This window comes from Eptatretus burgeri, chromosome 1, assembly GCF_056783735.1.
Source record: "Eptatretus burgeri isolate ZD-2024b chromosome 1, Ebu_testis_v1, whole genome shotgun sequence".
Classification (NCBI taxonomy): Eukaryota; Metazoa; Chordata; class Myxini; order Myxiniformes; family Myxinidae; genus Eptatretus; species Eptatretus burgeri.
This window is the reverse complement of record NC_140961.1, coordinates 156,901,456-156,911,960: the sequence shown is the minus strand read 5'-3', so window position 1 is coordinate 156,911,960 and position 10,505 is coordinate 156,901,456. Positions and strand designations below refer to the sequence as shown.

Genomic DNA, 10,505 nt, shown 5'->3' with positions numbered 1-10,505 from the left:
CATTTCTTCCACAGAGTTGCATTTGTGCAGTTCATGGTCATGCTGAATGTGGCAAAGGTGAAGCAAAGTGGCATGAGCCTGGTATGTGGCTGGTAGGAAGCTGGTATGAGCAGGCAGGAATCCGATATGAAGCTGGAATGAGCTGATACAAAGGGGGCTGCAACAAAGGGGCAGTCCATTAGTTTGGCAGGATGCTGCTGCTGTAAATGCAGTTCAAACAAAAGAAAAAACAAACAAAACCACCATGATAATGGAAATGGTGTCACCTGATATGAGGATGCAGCAAGTAGCAGTCCACAGAACAGGTGGGGCTGGAAGACAGGTCACAGAGCAAATGGTGAAGTGAGGTGAGTGATGCCTTGATGTAGATAGGTTATCCAGCAAGACGAACAATGCCTTGATGCAGAACAGGTGATCCAGCAAGGCGAGTGAGGCCTTGATGCAGAACAGCCTTGATGGTTCTAGGGCAGTGGCGAGACAAAGTGAAACAGCAATGCGAACAATAAACAGCATGAAAAGAAAAAAAAAAGAAAAAAAAAGGTAAACCGGGTAATGCCAAACACCAGGACCGACAAACATGGTTTGCCAGTCCCTGGTGTGCACATACCTGGGGGCAGTGGCGGTGGTGCCAGGAGAGAGAGCTAGAGGTTGGCCCGACTCGTCCGCACCCATCCGTCTTTTCCATATACACTACCCTAGCTCCCCTCTTTTTACAATTTGTTGCTACGTCTCGTCTCCTATATCCCACTATCCCCATTGCCAAATTCGTACCCAATCCCCCCAAGGTTCCTTTGAAAGGAAGAGCAGAACGACATGCAATCCTACCTTTACATCGTGACAAGTCTCGTTCTCAAGACCGACAGGAGGTCAAGTCCAACAGCCGGCAATCATCCTGACAGTGGATGGTGTGAAGGGGTTTTCATCAATCCTAACTTCGCTAATATTGTTACACTTTTGAACTGTCCCAGGGCTTATATCCTGCCAAGAGGCCTTTGTTAAATTATGGGGTTCTAAAAACCCAAATTCCAATCGCCTACGTGTTGGTGCTCTTACAATTTTGGGCTTTACCCACAAAATTTTTTCTCTGCCATCGCACAATTTCGTGGCTGGGTAGTGTGGCTCCACTAGCAGGTCTGCCCATCTGCATACTTACCATTAGCACCCCCGCAATGCTGGAGCTGCCTCCGAGCTTGCCTGCTCTTCACCCTAACATGGGGGATGCCCTCACTGTCACTCCATCCTTGATGTCCACTTGGCAATTTGGCGCCCCGGGTCCCACTGCTCGGGTACCCATTTCCATTGAACACTACACTGGCATGCCAGGCCACTCTCGTCGGGTACCTGCATCCACTAATAAACTACTGCCCCCCCTGGACCTACCTACGGCCTTACCTGGCTTATGAGCCTCCAGCACCCGGGGTGCCTGCTTGATCTGAAACCAACACTCACAAGCCACACCCCCAGCCGGTCCATTACCTCTTGCACACAACACAATTTTTTTTTTTTTAACTTTCCACAATCATCAACCACATAACGACATCCATGTGTAAATTTACCTCATCCCCCATCTCACTTTAAACTCACCCCCGGGTTTCCTTGGGTGGGATCCTCTCCCCACATTCAATTCTTCACACCATTCTTTCTATTACACACACTCATACCAGCCATTGCCCTGCCCTCACACTCATAAGTCATCAACTACACACAAACACATTTCCACTCACCTACATATTAACAAACTAATTTCCCCAAACTAACTCGTGCACCCTCGTCTTTCCTTATACGCCGCACGCACCCATTTAACTCTACCGCAAAGCTCTGTCCCCAGTACACGTTCCATGTCTCTACATAAACAGACCCTATTGTCGTTCTTTGTCATTAAATTTATCCTTGCCCTCCCTTAGGGTCGTTGCTTCGGTACCAAAATAGAGGCTACCATCACTGGAACCCCCATGTGGGCCTAACAATGAATCCCCCTGAGGGTAGTGATCCTTGGCCCCCAGTTGAGGATGTGCGCTTCATCCTGGCCGGGTGTCGTGTACTTGTGGCAAGGCTCGGCGGCTCTTGCACCTCCAGGGCGGTGGTCGACAGCGCACTCACCCCTTTGGTTTGGCCGATACATGAGGGCGTAACGTTGCCCGATCAGTCACTCACCCCAATTATAATGAGCCCCCTGAATCTGTGGAGGTGCTCAGTCATATGTCTGTTGCAAGCCAATTTGTGCTTGAATTATTGCGACTGGGAATTGAGGTTTTCCCACGGGGAACGAAGCCGTGCTCGCCACACAGTCAACCACGAGTTCGTTTCCACCATCTAATTAATCCGTTTAACTAAAGGTCACGTGGTTATCTGAGCGGGGAGTGTGCCCACGGCAAAGCACCAATGTTATATTGATTAGATATTAATTAGGGCGGCCGAGCGTTTTAACCGCTGGTGCGTGCAAACAATTTTTTTGGCAAATCTGTGGTAATTACTTCCCAGTCTATCGAGGTTCAGACAATGCCAGACAAATGCAAGGAAAGCACAAACATGGACAGTTTGTAAGTCAAGAAATAAAAACTTTTTCGATCCTCGTGGAGGATCTCTAAGTATTACTCACGTTGTTGTTCTTCATCTTTTTCTTGTGGACTTTTTTGTTTCACACCCTAGTTTTCATCGAAACTTCCTGAAACTTGGCAGATGTATGTTAAAATACCCTGCACAGACAGTAACCATCTCCGATTTTGAAAATTCCTTCTATAAAAAAGTTACGATGTCAAAATATCTCCGCTAATGAAAATTGCCTAAAGAATTTTCTCTGAAACTCGGCAAGCATTTTGAATTCTGTTTGCAGGAATCGAAGAGGGTATTAACAGAGATGAATGACCACACATATGATACATCACTATTGCGATGAAGACCCTCACCAATCCTGGCCAAGAATTGAGTGGAGTCAACTGAGGATTCTCGAATATACGGTTTATTGAAGTTGCACAGCACTTGCAAGCGGAGGTGGCACAGGGACCAACCACAGCAGTCAAACCCTGTACCACACTAAACTTTACACTCCAAAAGTTTAATATATCAAACCTATTCCAAGATGGAGAAAAGCAAGCAAAGAAAGAAACAAAGATGCAAGTGGGCTTTTTCCCTCTCCCTGCGGCCCTCGGGGAGAATTAGCAGTAAACAGCTTCTTTCTCACGCTTCAAACAGCGAGAGAGTGCTGGCACATATTCAGAAACAGGAGCAAACGCTTTGTAGTTCTCCAAGATTGTTGACACTCCACTGAAATTCATAACAGCCTGCAGACGCTGCTCTGGCAAGGCAAGGATTGTTGATATTACATTTTAACAAATCGTACAGCAAATTGTAAAACGAGGGCAAAGGCTTGGAAAAACAACTTGAAGCAACCAGGCCAATGGTTTGAATCCAGACTCCTGTTTATTGCAATTAATGAATGGTTAAATGAGTTAAATGTTTAAATATGGACAATATGTGGCCAATCAAAAGTCGTACCTGACATTCAGACCTGACATTTCCCCCTTGGCCAAATTTTTGGCCGTATTTCGACATCAACTGACATAATTTAATTATTCTTGAGCAAGGGAAAAACATCTCTGACAAGTAATTCGATTTTACAGCCAACAATTAGATTTATAAAACCCCAAATGATTATATCACCCATGATCACCATACCCTGTTCCTCGAGGAGATAGATATGCATTACACCAGTCCAATTAACAATGGCAGTGAACGCTCAGAAAATACAGTCGCGGCACACCCGTTGACCTGAGGGGAAGGTAGATTGTGGCAGGCAAGAACTTGGGCTCGTTGCTGGGTTGAAGGTGAGGAAAAGGATCAGAGAGGTGACCCAGAGTCCCAGCCGAGTTTGGCCCCTTGTAGCAGCAGTTCAAAAGAGCTATGCATGTTGGATGCAGTCATGGTGGCTGCACAAGGCCCCAGCCGCACCACTGAACACATGTTGCAGGGGATTCGCCGAGTGACCGTCAGGGCCTTCGTTGTGCATTGAGGCAGCCACAGCAAGTGCACGATGTATTTGCAGAGCAGCAATCCACAGTTCCATGCTTGCCTGCTTGGCCTGTACGCATACTCAAAACATTCATCTCATTTGCTATTTCCATGTAAAAGTAAACAGTCTTTATCAGGGTTCCAATTTGTAATCAATAATTATTTTCACCAAAAAAATATTCCATTATCTATACAAAAATAAGAAAGTTCGCTACTTCTTTCAAGTACCGAATCCAACGCGATTTGATTTTTCACAGTTACCATTTTAACATTTGCAATCATTATCTGCGAAACAATCCACAGTTTTATTCACAAGCAGTTCCAGAGCAACTGCCATTATTTATTTATTTTTCCAGTTAACTTGGCACTTTTGTGCTGATGAAAGATGGTCAAGTCAGTGCTAGAAATACCTCAACTTACTTATGTAAACGTACAAGAAGTACAACTTAATAAAAATCATGCATTTGTCTAATTAATCAGAAGACAGATAACATAGGTAATATTTAAATTGGCTTGCAGCATCATTGCACTCTTCTCAATATCATCATTCTTCATTTTGACCGATTTAACATTTATTTCATGGTCATGTTTTCTGAACTCGGCATAATTCTCGTTTATTCTTTCGTTTGTCTTTCCACAAATTGTAGAGTCATTCTATTTAAATTACAGTCAGGTCAGTACCAGCTCCTAATCAGTGATAGCAATACAGTAACAATACATCGTACAATTCCAAATTCCATTTAATTGATTTCATGATTGCTGTTGGTCTTGCCATTCTTTATCATTCTGCATTATGGTTATGTAAATACCATGCTGTTTTCCCTCATAACTTGATTTATAATATGTAGTGTTGACCAATCTGTTGATCAATTTAATAACAGAGACCCTTTATCAATATTATGTAGGTACCTAAACTTAATACATTATTGTCTTGATTCGATTCTCAGTAACTTTTTCCTATTCTCAATTAACAAATTATCAAAGTCCTGAGGTTAAGGATTCTCAATTTTTTTTTATTTTTTTTTTTATTTTTTGTATACCTTGGTCGAGGCTCGTATGAGAGCAAACACACAACTCACAGCAAGGAGGCATGAGACAAGAGGGGCGGGAGTGGAAGGGACAAAACAGTGGGGAACAGACACATTAGGTGAACTGTGGAAGGGATGGGGATGGGACGGGGAACATGGCGAAGAGAAGATGGACATTTCAGGGACTTTCAGGAAGGAAAGCAGGAGAAATGAAGGAAGTGGGCTTGGGTGGATTATCGGGGGTAGAAAAGATCGAGGATTTGGATGGGGGAAGATAAGAGGTGGTGGTGAACAGCTGTTTTGAAAGCCTGGAGGGAAGAATGGGAAAGAATAGAGTGAGGAAGTTTATTCCAAAGGCGGGACAAAAGAGGAATGAAAGAGTGAAGATGAGCAGTGATTCGTGATTTTGGTAGTTTTACCAGAAGGGGGTTGTTGGTGGACCTTGAGCGCCCTGTGGAAATGTAGTGGGGACAAATCGCAGAGAGAGCAGGGGGGCAAGGCTGGAGAGGAGTCGGTAGAAGACAGAAAGACCACCGACCAACCTGCGGTGATTGAGTGAGAGGCCCAAAGACTCAGCTTCATTGCGGGAGATGCCGATGATCTTAAATGCCCTGGTTTCGACAGCGTGAAGCCGAGAAAGGTGGGAGGCAGGAGCACCAGCCCAGAGGGGAGAGCAGTACTCCATCAGGCTACGGACAAAAGCTTTGTAAGTGGTCAGGAGCTCAAGAGGGCCGAGGAAGGACTTAGCACTACGGAGGATTCCCAGTCGGCGACTGGCTTTTGAGGCGAGGTTGGAAATGTGACTTTCCCAGGAAAGGTCATGGCAGATAGTGAGACCTAGAAGCTTTAAAGAAAAGACTTCTTCCAGAGGATTGTTGAGAAAGTGGATGGGGGGGTTTTGTAAACGGTCCTTTCGAAGAGACATAGTGAGAGTGTGAGATTTGTCTGGATTGAAAGACATGTTCCACGTGTTGGACCAGTTTGTGATTTTATCCAGATCTGCAGTGAGTGAAGAAGCTGCTGCTTGCCGGTCTAAGGGATGACAGATGGTACGGCAGAGGGTGGAGTCGTCGGCAAAGAGAAATAGAGGATTTTCCAGAGAGTCGGAGAGATCATTGATGAAAACCAGAAAAAGAACAGGGCCCAGAACGCTACCTTGAGGAACTCCGGCCCAGAACGCTACCTTGAGGAACTCCAGCCTGCACAGGAAGAGGGGATGAAAGAACTCCATTTAGGGCCACACGTTGACTGCGACAGGAGAGGAAGTCTGCGAGCCATGAGTGGAGATGGCCTTGAATACCATGGGAAGAGAGTTTGGTGAGTAGGGCAGGGTGCCAGACTGTGTCAAAAGCACGTGATATGTCCAGGGATACGGCTCGGATTTCCTGTCTGGCATTGAGGACCTCCATCCATTGATGGGAGAGCAGAAGCAGCATATCCAGGGTAGAGTGACCTGGTCTGAAACCAAATTGATGATTGGAAATCAAGCCATTGGAGAAGAGGAAGGATTTCATATCTGAGGCGATGATGGATTCCATAACCTTGCTGATGATTGGGAGAAGGCTGATTGGTCTGTAGTTATAGGGATCTGTTTTTGCACCTTTTTTATGCAGGGCAGTGATGTTAGCAGATTTCCAAGCAGATGGCAGATGACCTTGGGAAAATGAGAGGGTGAATAGACCAGAGAGAGGGTGAGCAAGAGCAGAAGAGCAGGCTTTGAGGACACGTGGGCTGATGCCGTCTGGACCGGTTGCAGAATCTGACTCGAGGTTTGAAAGCAAGCTCTCCACCTTGTCAGGAGAAAAGGATACAGAGTCCAGGGACAGTTGGGTGCGACTGGGTAAAGTGGGTAGAGATAGAGATGGGTTTAGGACACAAGATTTAGCTGCAAACACCGAGTTTAGACATTCAGCTTTATCACGTGTGGAATCAGCAGTGCGGCCATTTGAGGTAAGGGAGGGGATGGAGGGGGAACATACACCAGAAACAGATTTGATTAAACGCCACCAGGATTTTGAGGAGGGAGAGAGGTTTGAGAGTTCAGACTTGAGATGAGAAAGATGTTGTTTTCTGGCTCTCCTGAGGGTGGATACACACTTGTTCCGAGCTTTGTGGAAAGAACTGAGATTGCCCTCAGTTGGGTTTGCTTTCCATGAGGCAAAGGCAAGTTGTTTCAGGACAACTGCCTCGCCACAAGCTTCAGTAAACCAAGGGCGGGAGGAAGGGTAAGACAACTGAACACGAGAGGGGATAAATCTGTGCATGAGGGAGAGCAAGTTTCTTTGAAAGAATTCCCAGGATGAGTTGATGTTTGAGAAAGTAGTGATAGGAGACCAGTCTGTAAGTTTGATGGCTGCTCGGAGACCCTGCCAGTCGGCTTGAGTGAAATGCCAGACTCGACGGCGGTGAGGTGGTTCTCTGATAACAGCCACAGAGATGTCCACTTTGACAAGGACGTGGTCAGAAGAACCAATTGGAGCGAAGGAAGAGCAGCAGATATTGTCAGGGAAATTTGTCAAAATCAGATCCAGAAGAGATGGAGTACCATTGGTTGAGATCCGGGTCGGGAAGTTGACCGATTGAGTCAGTCCCAATGAGTCGCAGAAAGCTTTTGCTGAGGTGCCATGACAGGTGAGAGAGGTACCCACACCTAGCCAACTGGCGTGATGACAATTGAAGTCACCATATAAGAGGAAGAGAGAGTTTGGATGAGAAGATAGAAGATGGTCCATGTTTTCGGATAGTGAGGTGTAGATGGAATCATCACTGTTCGGTGGACGGTACAGTACACATATAAACATGAGGTGGGAGTGGAGGGAAGCCGAAGCCAGAGGTATTCCTGGGGGTGTGGGGGAGTGAGAGCAGTGCATGGAGAGTGAGGAATAGAGTCTTTGATGAAGAGAGCAACACCTCCACCAGGACGAGGCTCAGGTCTGTCATACCGTAAGAGGGAGTAGCCAGGGAGAGATACTTGGGAGTCAGACACATCTTGGGAGAGGAAAGTTTCTGTTAGGCAGATAATGTCTGGTTTGTCAGTGGCAACCTGTATGGAAAGATCTGAATGGTTTGAGCGAAGGCCCCGGATATTTGAGGTTCACACTTTTAATGAAGAGGAAGGGGAGGAGGCTTTGGGTGCAGGAGGTGGAGGGGAAGGGGGAGGGTAGGACAAGGGACGAGGGGGGCAGGTAAGGAGGGTTGCTGAAGGAGTGTGGGGTATTGCAGAACAGCGAGGGGAGGGGGCCGAATGAGGAGGAGAAAAGGCTCTGTGGTGCTGGGGGAGAGGGGGGACAAGAGACAAGGAAGAAGCCAGTTGAGGATTTGAGGAGGTGGAGTGAAGAGATGGAGGTGAGAGGGCAGTGGAGGGAGGCAGGTTGGTGGATGAGAGGGGGGCAACTTTGAGAAGGAAGAGTGAGGGGGATGAAAGGTGGGAGAAAGGTGAGGGGGGAATTTTTGAGAGAGGTGAGAGGGAGGCTTGGAGGGAGAAGAGTGGGATGGTTGCTTTGAGAGTGAGAGTGAGGGGTGAGGGGGGTGAGTTGGCACTGAAGTTGGAAAAAAAGAATGTTTGATGGAAAGCGAGCATCCATGGCAAACTGTGGTTTTTAAAACTTTTAGGTCAGAGAATTTGTAACCTCAAAACAAAAGTTCATATTAATTATGACCAAAAGAAACATCATGGTTCGTTCCCAATGAGTTATTTTCCCCCAATTTTCCTATTTTTATGAGCTTAGTCTGAAAGTAACTAACACGGTTTCCATACACTATCTCCATTCTTTATGTATTTGACAACCCATCCGGAAAAAGGTGTGTGAAAATCACATATAAACATTATCATGAGTATCACTTGATGGTCCCTTGCCACGTCCTGAAGGTTTTGTCTTCACCAGAATAAGAAGAAGAAGAAGAAGAAGAAGAATAGGAAAAATAAAAAAAAACAAGAATATAGAAGAAGAACAATGCGGAGCTCTCTGAGAGCCAGCGTTCGCTACGCGAGACACAACTAAAAAAAGATAAACACACTTTAAATACAAATCAATTCCTTGCTCAAAACAAACAAAGCAATTTAAATCCCCCTTAACATCCTATCTACATTATTCCAATCCTCTACCATTGTGACAACAGATAGAATTAATCGATTAAATCTCATGAATTTACCCTGACAGGTAGAGGCCCATATAAACACAACAGACATGTTTTCTCCGTCCGTTTCCCGCACAGAAAGCTATGCAATGAATCTCAACGTATGAAGCAATTCGGCCCATCAATCCTGTAGAATCATGGCGTGCGGTGCAAGTCCTTCTCTATGATTCAAAGGTTTGACAGACGGAAGTACAGCACACAAAGGGCACAAATCTTCACAGATACGGTGGCCGCCAAGATATTAAAAATGCGTTTTAAAATACCAACTCCATGCGCAATTCAACACAATAGCTACCAAGCCATTAAACCTTGCTGGGTTGAGCAACCAGAAGATTACCTTCACAATGCCTGCGATAGCTCGCCCCCCCCCCTCAAATGGACTTCACTTTCATCTCATCCCCAGCTGAACACCTGGAACTTCACAATCATATGCTTCTCCCGTTCGCCAACCAGCATGGCGACTGAAGCAAAACCACTCCATATTCAACCATGTCATTTTAAAACACCTTCCATGAAACTCCCTACTGTGCATCCCTCCTTCAGTCAGGTATGTAAATCCACTGGGGACAAGAACGAATAACCCCACAAATTATCTTGGCACAGCCCAGATGACAACTCAGCTCCACAACAAGCAATCCAAATACACAAAAAATTACAAGTAAAGACAACTCTCTCCACATCCGGTGGAAAAACCACCAAGAAAGGCAAGAATTACAGGCCTGCCCCACACCATGGTCCTCACAGACTGCATGAAACATTTTCCTAACACTTATCATCAACAATAGATCTTTCCACTCCAGCGCCAAGCGGCCCACGAAGCACCCACCAAACACAGGCCGACGAACAGCCATCGCTGTATAGATACCGAGAAGCTCGATGTTGGGCCAGGCCGGAAGTGACGTTTTTCCCCTCTTCCGGTTACAAAGTCCAATCAACAACAACAACAACAACCGCACATCGCATTTATTGCCGTCTTGTGCTAAAGGATTGTCGTTCTCTATGTCCGAGAACGCGTGCACTCGTTTCCAAACGATAAAAAAAAAAAAAATCGAGCAATCCTTGGTTTCAATATTTTCAACATATATTTCTTATAATCGAATCTCGTATCCTGAATGTCATTCGATTCGGCCGCGTGATGACGTCATCATCGATGACTGGATACCATTGACCAGAGTCGCAGGGCCAGGCTGAATGGCAGAGCTGAGCTGTTCAGGGAGCTGAGGCGTAAAACTGTACGTGCACTGAGGGCGGACAAGGAGGCCTATGTGCGAGGAATCTGTGAGGGGGTAGAGCATCACCTGTGGACAGGTGATTCTCGTCCCGCTTACAGGG

The 10,505-nt window shown here is 46.0% G+C and overlaps 1 long non-coding RNA gene across 1 annotated transcript in view; it reads right to left on the bottom strand.

Annotated features, from left to right (window-relative positions):
• Positions 1-10,140, bottom strand: part of LOC147035832 (uncharacterized) — a 10,410-nt gene extending 270 nt beyond the window's left edge. The window contains exons 1-3 of the long non-coding RNA XR_015049629.1: positions 10,000-10,140; positions 267-4,078; positions 1-157 (exon numbers count right to left, since the gene is read on the bottom strand). The exon at positions 1-157 is cut by the window's left edge and continues 270 nt beyond it. This is a non-coding gene — a long non-coding RNA (uncharacterized LOC147035832). The remainder of the gene's footprint in view (positions 158-266; positions 4,079-9,999) is intronic.
• Positions 10,141-10,505: the final 365 nt, after the last annotated feature.